Below are 8835 nucleotides of genomic sequence, written 5' to 3'. Positions count from 1 at the left end.
CTTTGCCCCTGCCAAGAACCCATTTTCACCCCTTTTGAAGGCAATATGATTCTCACTGAAAATGCACGGCGGAAGGGATTTCAACACTGTTGATAATCATAGCAGAAGACTGGAAATCACCTAATGTCCATCAGTAAGGATTATGCTACACCCAAAAATATGATGCTGTGTAGACACACACACACACACACAAAGGCGTCCTTCTATGTACTAATATAAGATCTCCAAAACATATTAAGTAAAAAAAATGCAAGGATCGGAACATTAACAAAATGGTGTCATTCTTTTAAAAGCAGAGAGGAAGAATACGTATCTGTATGCGCCTAAATTATGACAGAAAAGGTATATGTTGCACTAGTGACACTGGTGGGCTTAAAGGGAAGAAAACTGAGTGACAGAGATGGGGGATAAACTTTTGACTGTGTACCCTGAACCATGTCATTGTGTTGCCTGTTCAAACATTAAATTAAGAGTAAAAAAATCTGACTGTAAAGTTAGTGCTTATGCTTTTTGGTGTATCTTCTTAAAATATTGGTGCTAGTCAAATCAGTCGTGTTTCACTTTCATATCACCAACTGGAGGGGTCTCTCTTTAGCAGGATTTAAGCACCTGATAGACAAGCAAGTGGCTTTTGCCTCCATGTTCTGTTTCTACAACATTGGACTGAAGTTTTATCACCACAGGGTTTTCCATAACACCTCCATAATTGGAAGAAAATTCTGGTGGGCCTCGAAAACGGAACTCCCCGGACTCCCCGTTTTTGTCTCTCTACTCAAGCACTCAGGTAACTCCCACATAGCTGTGGGTTGATTACCCCCACTGTGGTTTCTGTAATGCCTTTTCACACCTGCCACAGTAACTTCTGTCCTTGGGCAAAGTGTCCTTGTCCAGTTTGGTGAATATCCTGTGGCCAAAACTTCCCCCAAACATTCCTGCCTTTAATGACTCATTTTCTGGGCATGGAGATGCATAAGCCAATAAGGAGCCCTTTACATATTCAGTTTCCTGGGTCCTTCCCTTTCTATCATTAAGGTTGTTACCCAGTTGGATGATGCTTCATTAAGCTCTTGTCTAAATTTAGTCATCAGGTTACCACCAACAAGTATTAAGTGAGTGCTCACTACGGATTCACGGACTCAGCACTGGTTCCACTCCTGATAGAACCCGTGGCTTTAGTCCAAAAGTCACTGCCAGGGCATTCTGCTGATGATTAACTTGCACTGAATCATCGACAAAAATAAAAAAACCATGGAGGATCACTGACATACTTTTCATCAGGTGTGGAAGCACTGTGAGTATGGTAGCATGTTCACAGCAGTTAGCAGTCAACAGTGGTGACGTCATTGTGCTGATAATTATATTTGCACCATTAGTTCATCAATATTCAAATTTTCAATGCTTACAAATATGATCTTCAGAGATAACTCAGTGCTGCCACCTTAGGTTTTGTTGAAGGACTCTGGTCGATGTAGCTTGGCCAAGAGTGGGGATGAAATCTGAAGATCTGTGGGTGAAGGATGGGATGCGGCCCTTCCTGTTGAGGTGTTGGGGTCAGTTGGCTTTGTGGTGGGTCAGGAACATAGTGCTGATAAGAAGGGAGGGATCATAGTGGTGTTGAAGGCCTACAGAGTTAGAGGGGCAGCAGACTTCTGTGGGTCTCTCTTGGGTGATAGAGGACCCAGTCACCCAGGCCAACCTGCTGCAGTCATGATTAATGACTGAAGGGCTTTCGATGTGGGGCATCAGCACCAGGAGGCTGAACTTCTAGTCTTCCAGCTTGAACAGGCACCAGTTTGAAGCTGTTTCACTTTCTTCACGAAGGGCCTCTCTACATCCTCACCTAACAGCTGGTGCCCCAAACATTTAGAGATTACCAAACTGTAATCAAACTTCTTCCAAAGACAATTTTGTTCAATAACTGGGGTCTGGCTAATAAATGATGATACATTCTTATATGAGACATGTGCGGCTACTAAAAAGCAAGACATTTTCCATAAGAACTACTGGAGATATCATATACCTAAAATGAATACAATGTTATATGGCAATTATATCTCAATTTTGATCAAATTAGTTGTTGGTCGTCATTTTGCCTTCCAGGGAAAAAGAGCTAGTTGTACATTTAGCAAGTGAGAGTCTTCCATTCCTTTGATGCTTATGAGAACTTGTTCAAATTTCCAAACTGAAGCAGAATTAAATTAAAATGTATATATTATCTTTTAGATTTATTCTGGAAATAATAAAAAAAAGGAATTTATCATGAGGGTAAGGGGTAGGTCTCAGAATCACACAAAAGCTGAAGATGCAGGCAGCTCTAGTAGTCCAGCTGATTGAAACTGTTAGCACAACTGTTGGAGATGATTCAAATCTCTAGGCTGACCACTCAGCCAGGATAGGGCAGGGCACTTGACTGACAGCCTCACTAAGGCTGTGTAGTTTGGGGGAGAAAGAGAAAAGGATCACTGTATACGGTGATGGATATTAACTAGGCATATTGTGGTAATCATTTCACAATATATATAAATATCGAATCACTATTTTGTACACCTGAAACATATACAATGTTATTTCAACTATACTTCAATTAAGAAAAAGACACCTGAAGCGGAACCTGAAACTAGGATCTGTTTGTGGCTCTCCCTCTGACAATCTGAGATGCGAGAATCTCCTGCAGTGATTTCCAGCTTTTCTCAGTATGATTTGTTTTTTTTAAATTTCAAGGACCTCCATGTAATTCTCATACTTTCGTATACAAATACACTTAATGAACTAGGAATGAACAAATGCATTTACCTGCAGCTTGCAATAACTCTAATTTCCACCAGGAGGCATCAGCACACATGTTTTTAACCAGAGTACAAAATGGCAAACCGTTTAGATTAGACTGACCATGTGACTTCTAATAATTCAACTAATTTGTTGACAGCTCTCCATGCACCACTAATGTAAGGATGGACTTTGCCCTGGAGACATCTGTGGGATAAAAGAAAAGACATGATTCTAGTTCTGCCTTTCTGTTTGTTGGCTGTGTGATCTTGGCAAATTATTAACCTCAAATTGAAATAACCCATACCCTGTCTTCCTCATAGAGTTGTTCTGAAGAGAAAATGTCTTTAACCTAAAGTATCATTCAGCTTAATCCTCTGCAAAACTCTCACCCCTCTTTCCACCGCGCTTCTTTGTGAGCAGTTAACAATAACGGATGTTAAGTGCTCCTTTAGGGACAAATAGATTGTAACTGCTCCACAATTTTTTTCTCCTTGTCTCCTATAAATATCTCCCAAGTAAAAGAAAGAAAGAGAGAGATAGAGAGGGTGGGAGGGAGGGAGGAAGGAGGGAAGGAAGGGAGGGAGGGAGGAAGGAAGGAAGAAAAGAAGAAAGATTCTAGATCTGCGCTGTCCAATATAATACCATTTGCCCCATGTGACTATTGAACACTTGAAATGTGGCTAGTCCGAGGTGAGATGTGCTGTAAAGTATAAAATTTTACACCAGTTTTCAAGATTTAGCATTAAAAAGCTGTAAAATATTTCATTAATAATTTTTTATTATATGTTGAGATGATAATATTTTTGATATATCAGCTTGAATAAAAATATATTACTAAAATGAATCTGACTACTGAAAAATCTAAATGATGTCTCTGACTCACGTCATATTTCCATTGGGCAGTGCTGGTCTTGACTATGTAGGTTTTCAATTTCTGTCTTGCTTTGAGGTTCCATGATTCAACCATGAACAACCTTAGAGGGAAAAGAAGTTCCAGGTACACCTGGGACTTAGCTCTTCCACAAACTATCCTACAGAAATACACACGTAGGTACCTGTACAATGTGTGTATGTTTGTAGCATTGTTTATAACATGAAGAAAAGAGCTGAAAACAACCCAGATGTTCCATAACTGGGGTCTGGCTAATAAATGATGATACATTCTTATATAAGACATGTGTGACTACTAAAAAGCAAGACTTTTTCCATAAGAACCACTGGAGATATATACCTAAAATGAATACAATGTTATATGGCAATTATATCTCAATTTTTCAAAAATTTAAAATTAAAAAAAAAAAAGCCATCTGAGACACTTATTCTGATTCAGCTGGTCTGGGGTGAGACCTCTCAATCTCTGTTTAAATAATGCCCTCAAGAGATTCTGACTTCAAATGTTTGAAACATTGAGACACACTAAAATAATTTATAAGTATATGTAACTACATGGAAAAGATATCCATGACAGTGTTTGGAATAATATTACATGATGACTTTTGTTTATAAAATAGTATTTACATGTGTGTATGTGTGTACAAAGACGTATTTACGCATGGAAAAAGATTTGGAAGGATAAGCCCCCAGACTGTTACCTGTGGTTGCCTCGGGGAAGTGGAAGAGGAAGAGAAGACGGATTTTCCATTTTTACTTATATACTTCAGTAGTTGTTTGTTTATACATCATTTAAAGAGAGGAGGAGGACTTGTGATTTCATCGTTCCCAAGCGCTGGGGAGGGAGGCTGACGGAGGCTGTCAGGCGCGCTCAGAGCCCAGGCGAGGCAGCTCTGGGGGCGGCCCATCGTGGGGTCCCTGGGTGGGGCAGTTCCTTCCCAGGATCCCCAGCCCAGCTCCGCCAGGCTCTTCCCCCTCGGCTGCCCGGACGCAGGGGGGAGCCCGAAGGGGACTTGAATCAATGACTTAGGAAGAGAGCTTTGCAGTTTGCAGCTTGGCCCGTGGCAGAGCCGAGCCTGTGAGGTCACCCGGCACAGCTGCGAACTATTTCAAGGAAACAGGTGGTGGCTCTGGCCTCTTCCTAGGCTGGGAGTTTGCTGTGAGAGGCCTCTTCAAGGGCGACCTCAAAGCCCAGCCCTAGACGCCTCTGCGGTTGGGAAAGGGGAGCACAGGGTGACCGGGCGTCTTCCCTCCGGAACTGCGGCCTCAGCCCTGGTGACACATTCATTCACTGGCAAGATTTAGAACTCCTCTGCTGGGGCTGCACCCCAGATCTACAAAATCCGAAACTCTAGGATGAGGTCTGGGCATCAGCATTTTGAAGGCTCCCAGGTGATCCAATATGCAACTAAGGTTGAGACCACTGGTCTAACCCTTGCAAAAAAAGTCCCTGGATCCGCAGAATCCCTGGGAATTTTGTTAGAAAAGCAGAGTCCCAGGCTTCACCCCAGACCTAGTGAATCAGAATCTGCATTTCCACAAGGTCCCAGGAGACTTGTGTGCACCTGAGGGTTTGGAAGTTTTGCTGTAGGCAGGGGCTAAAAGATAAACAGGCTCTGGGGCCTTGCAAAAGGAATGGGATACTAGCAAAGCCCCTGCCTCCTGTGTGCCCCTGAGAGACCTCCTTAACCTCTCTGAGCCACATTCTCCTCATGGATACAATGAAGATAAGTAATGCTCCTCTTGGGTTGTTGTGATGATTAAGCTTGACGATGCCTATAATGTGCTGGTCCTTAGCACCAGTAAATATGAGCTCCGAGTTTGTTAGGATCATACTGTTTTTCGTCCTGAAATGCAACCTGCTCACTTGGCCAGCCTGCTATGAGCATGTGCTGGCCATGCTCTCGTCCAGCTCATCCCCCATCCCACCAGCACTGAATGTCTTTTCTTTGCAGGGGCTCAGACATGGGGACCAGAAAGTCCATGGTTCAATCCAGACAGTGTCCAATTCCAGAGTTGTTTTTCCTGTTGAAATCATGTGATTGCTCCATCGTTAGGAAAAGAAAAACAATATAAGGGAGTAGGTTCTCGTAATTGCCATGCAAGCTGCAAATGTGGAGCGTTTCTGTGCCAGCTGGAGAGGAGAAGGGTTTGGGGAAGGGGGTTGCCAAATCTCCGCCTGCCTGGGCTTCTCAATAGCAGATCAACCTCAGATGGAGAGTATGAGAAGCTGTGTGAAGGCCTCCAGGACGATTTAGGGAATGGTACATCATGAGGACAAGTATTGGACAACATTAAGCAATGCTGTGCTTTCAGAGACAGCACGGCTTCATCCAACAATGGTACTGGCTTTTTATAGCCCTGTTCATTCGCTTAACAAACAGTAAGCATTTTCTAAGTTCCAGGCATTGCACTATTGTCTCATTTCATCATCAAAATTACCCCTGGACGCTGGTATTACTCTCATTTTATAGGTGAGAAAATAGGCTCAGAGATGTTTGGTTTGAAGGTCAAATAGCTGTTGAATGACAGAATTGGGATTCAGACAGAGGCTGTCCGGGGTCCACAGCCCACTCTGGCTCACTCTACCTACCATATGGCTTCTCCTCAACCCTGGAGGATGTGGCTGTGGGGGCTGCAGCTCTTTCCTGTTAAAGATTAGATTGTTATTCTTGGTGTTTTTTCCTCCTAGTGTTGAGAGGGCCCACCTGCCTAAGTCCTCTGACAATCCCTTCATCTCTTGAGAGGGAGACACAAGTTCCAGTACGAACTATGGTTCTGTATTTTTCTGCAAACTACAAGAGTTTAAAATCATCCCCCTTACTCTCTTTCACCTTTCCATTGAAGAAACATTTACTGAGGACATCGGGAAATATACAGATGAGTAAAAGGAGAGATGAGTCCTATTTGAGGGACAGGAGCATGAGAGAGTAAGCCTTGGCCCTGGGAGAGTGGAGAATATGTAGTGGTTTATGGGCCCCCCCCCCCAAAAAAAGGGGAGGATTTTAGGCAAAGGGGCCAGCACAGGTAAAGCCACAAAGACATCAGATGTAGCTTTGTGCTCTTTTTCCCCCCCCAGTCATCTTGAAATAAAAGCCCATTGGGATTTTCAAGAACAAACTTTATTTTGAATTTTTAAAATAATTCAAAATAATAATGTGAATAGTATATAGTAATTCCTAACACTATGTGCCAGCCGCCACCCTAAACACTTGATACACATTAACCCATTCACTCCGCACAAGAACCCATTTTAGAGGTGAAGAAACTGTGGCACAGAGAGGCTAAATAACTTGTCAAGGGTCTTACAACTATTAAGTGACCTAGCCAAGATTCACACCCAAGCCTCCTGGCTCCCAACTCTGTGCTCTTGCCCACCTGCTGTACTGCCTCTCAAATGCCAGATATTCTGACAGACCACTGCAGCCTCTGGCAATCTCCCTTTAACAATGTTTTCTCATAACTCACTTTTAATGCAGAGCAGGGCTGAGATCCAGGAGATCTGTAGCTCTGCTACAAGTATCTGTGTAGTAAAATAATAATAATATTAAGTATTTGTCAAGCACCTACCATGTGCCAGGCACAGTGCTAAATTCTTTATAGGCATCTCCTCATTTAATGTTCCCCTAAACCCTCTGGTGTAGGTATATTATTATCCCCACTTTATAAATACGGAACTGAGGCTCAGGAACCAACCCAGGATGACATCAAGGAGGTGGCAGAGCTGGATGTCAATCCCAAGCTGTCTGAAATCAGTTCTCCCTCTCAACAAAAATCCCATGGTGCCTCTTTATCTTGGGGGGTCATTTAATTTTCCTCTTTTTTAGCTTTCCTATCTGTCAAATGGGACTAATAAAAATAACTAATATCTCTATGCAATCACGTAGATTATGAAGGATTCCCAGGTGTATAGTCTCATTTGAGTCTCAGCAAGCTGATCGTGGTAGAATGACACATCTTCCGACCAGGTCTTGGAAGTCCCAAGGTATGATGCTCCATGACAGCAAGAGGAGCTAGGCTCTTTCTTTCTGCTTTTTAGTCCTTGGCTTTTGGCTTTATTTTAGGTTTGTTGCCTTGTGAACACAAGGCGGTTGCCACAGCTCCAGGTATCTCATCTTTAGAAAAGCATATTAAAAGAAGGAAGAAAGTAGACTGGGCTGAAAAAGAGGCTTTCATTTATATCAGGGAGGAAAATCTTTCTCAAACATTCCCTCCTCCCCATCTGGTAAACTTCCCCTTATATCTCATTGGCTAGAACTAAGCCACATGGCCATCCCTAGCTACAAGCGAGGCTGGAGAAACTAGTCCAGTATATGACTTTTTCAACCTCAACAGTCAAAAGTAGGTATGCTGCTGGCAGTACCGTCCTTAGACCAGGCAAATGGGGTGCTGGCCCAGGCTCCAGGCCTCAGGGTCCTGTGTTTTGGAATGCCTTCCTCACAATTTTTCAGTTTTGTGCCTGAGACTTGTTGGGGCTGAAAGTGCTATCTGGGCGGGGTACCCTGAGCCTGGGTCAGTCCCCACCTGTTCCCACTTCTCCCCTTGTAAGCACTCTTGGGCTCCCTATGTGCACATGGAATTGAGCAGAGCCCCAAGGAGCTCTTAGATTCATGCTGCCGGGATTTTTTGGTACCCTGTGGCTGGATGCTCCAGCCAGGAGGCTGGTCTGGAACATGGATTGCTTCACCGGCCTGTGCGCTATTTCTTTTGCAGGATTGCACAAGATGGGCTGCCAGAAAGGTCCTGGTATACTGATTTTGGATGTCTCACTCAAATCATACGCAGGATAAGTTCAGGGCTCTGGGCTACTGACAGTTCACTGCCGAATTTTGACTTGAGCTGCATGTGTGGGCCCCTGCATTGGTCTTGACTGGCAATATTCCAACTCTGGTGCTGCCTCTGGTCTATCTGAGGCATTCTCTACTCTGTGCGGGCACCCAGGGCAGTGACCCCCTCCTCTCCATGGGTTCCCCACCAGTCCTCCAGGGTGATCATCCCTATTTCCTTCTGGGGTTTTCCAGCCCATTGCTCCACAATGCCAACAGGCTTCTCTGGTTGATGTCCTCTCTTGTCTCTGATCAATGTGGTGACATCGTGCTCTCCCTGATCAATCTTAAGCTGTATAGACGAGGGATGGACATTCATGGTGTGAATGAGATTGTTCTTCTCATGCAT

The sequence above is a fragment of the Balaenoptera musculus genome, chromosome 2 (assembly GCF_009873245.2).
Source record: "Balaenoptera musculus isolate JJ_BM4_2016_0621 chromosome 2, mBalMus1.pri.v3, whole genome shotgun sequence".
Classification (NCBI taxonomy): domain Eukaryota; kingdom Metazoa; phylum Chordata; class Mammalia; order Artiodactyla; family Balaenopteridae; genus Balaenoptera; species Balaenoptera musculus.
Note: the sequence above shows the minus strand (reverse complement) of the source record.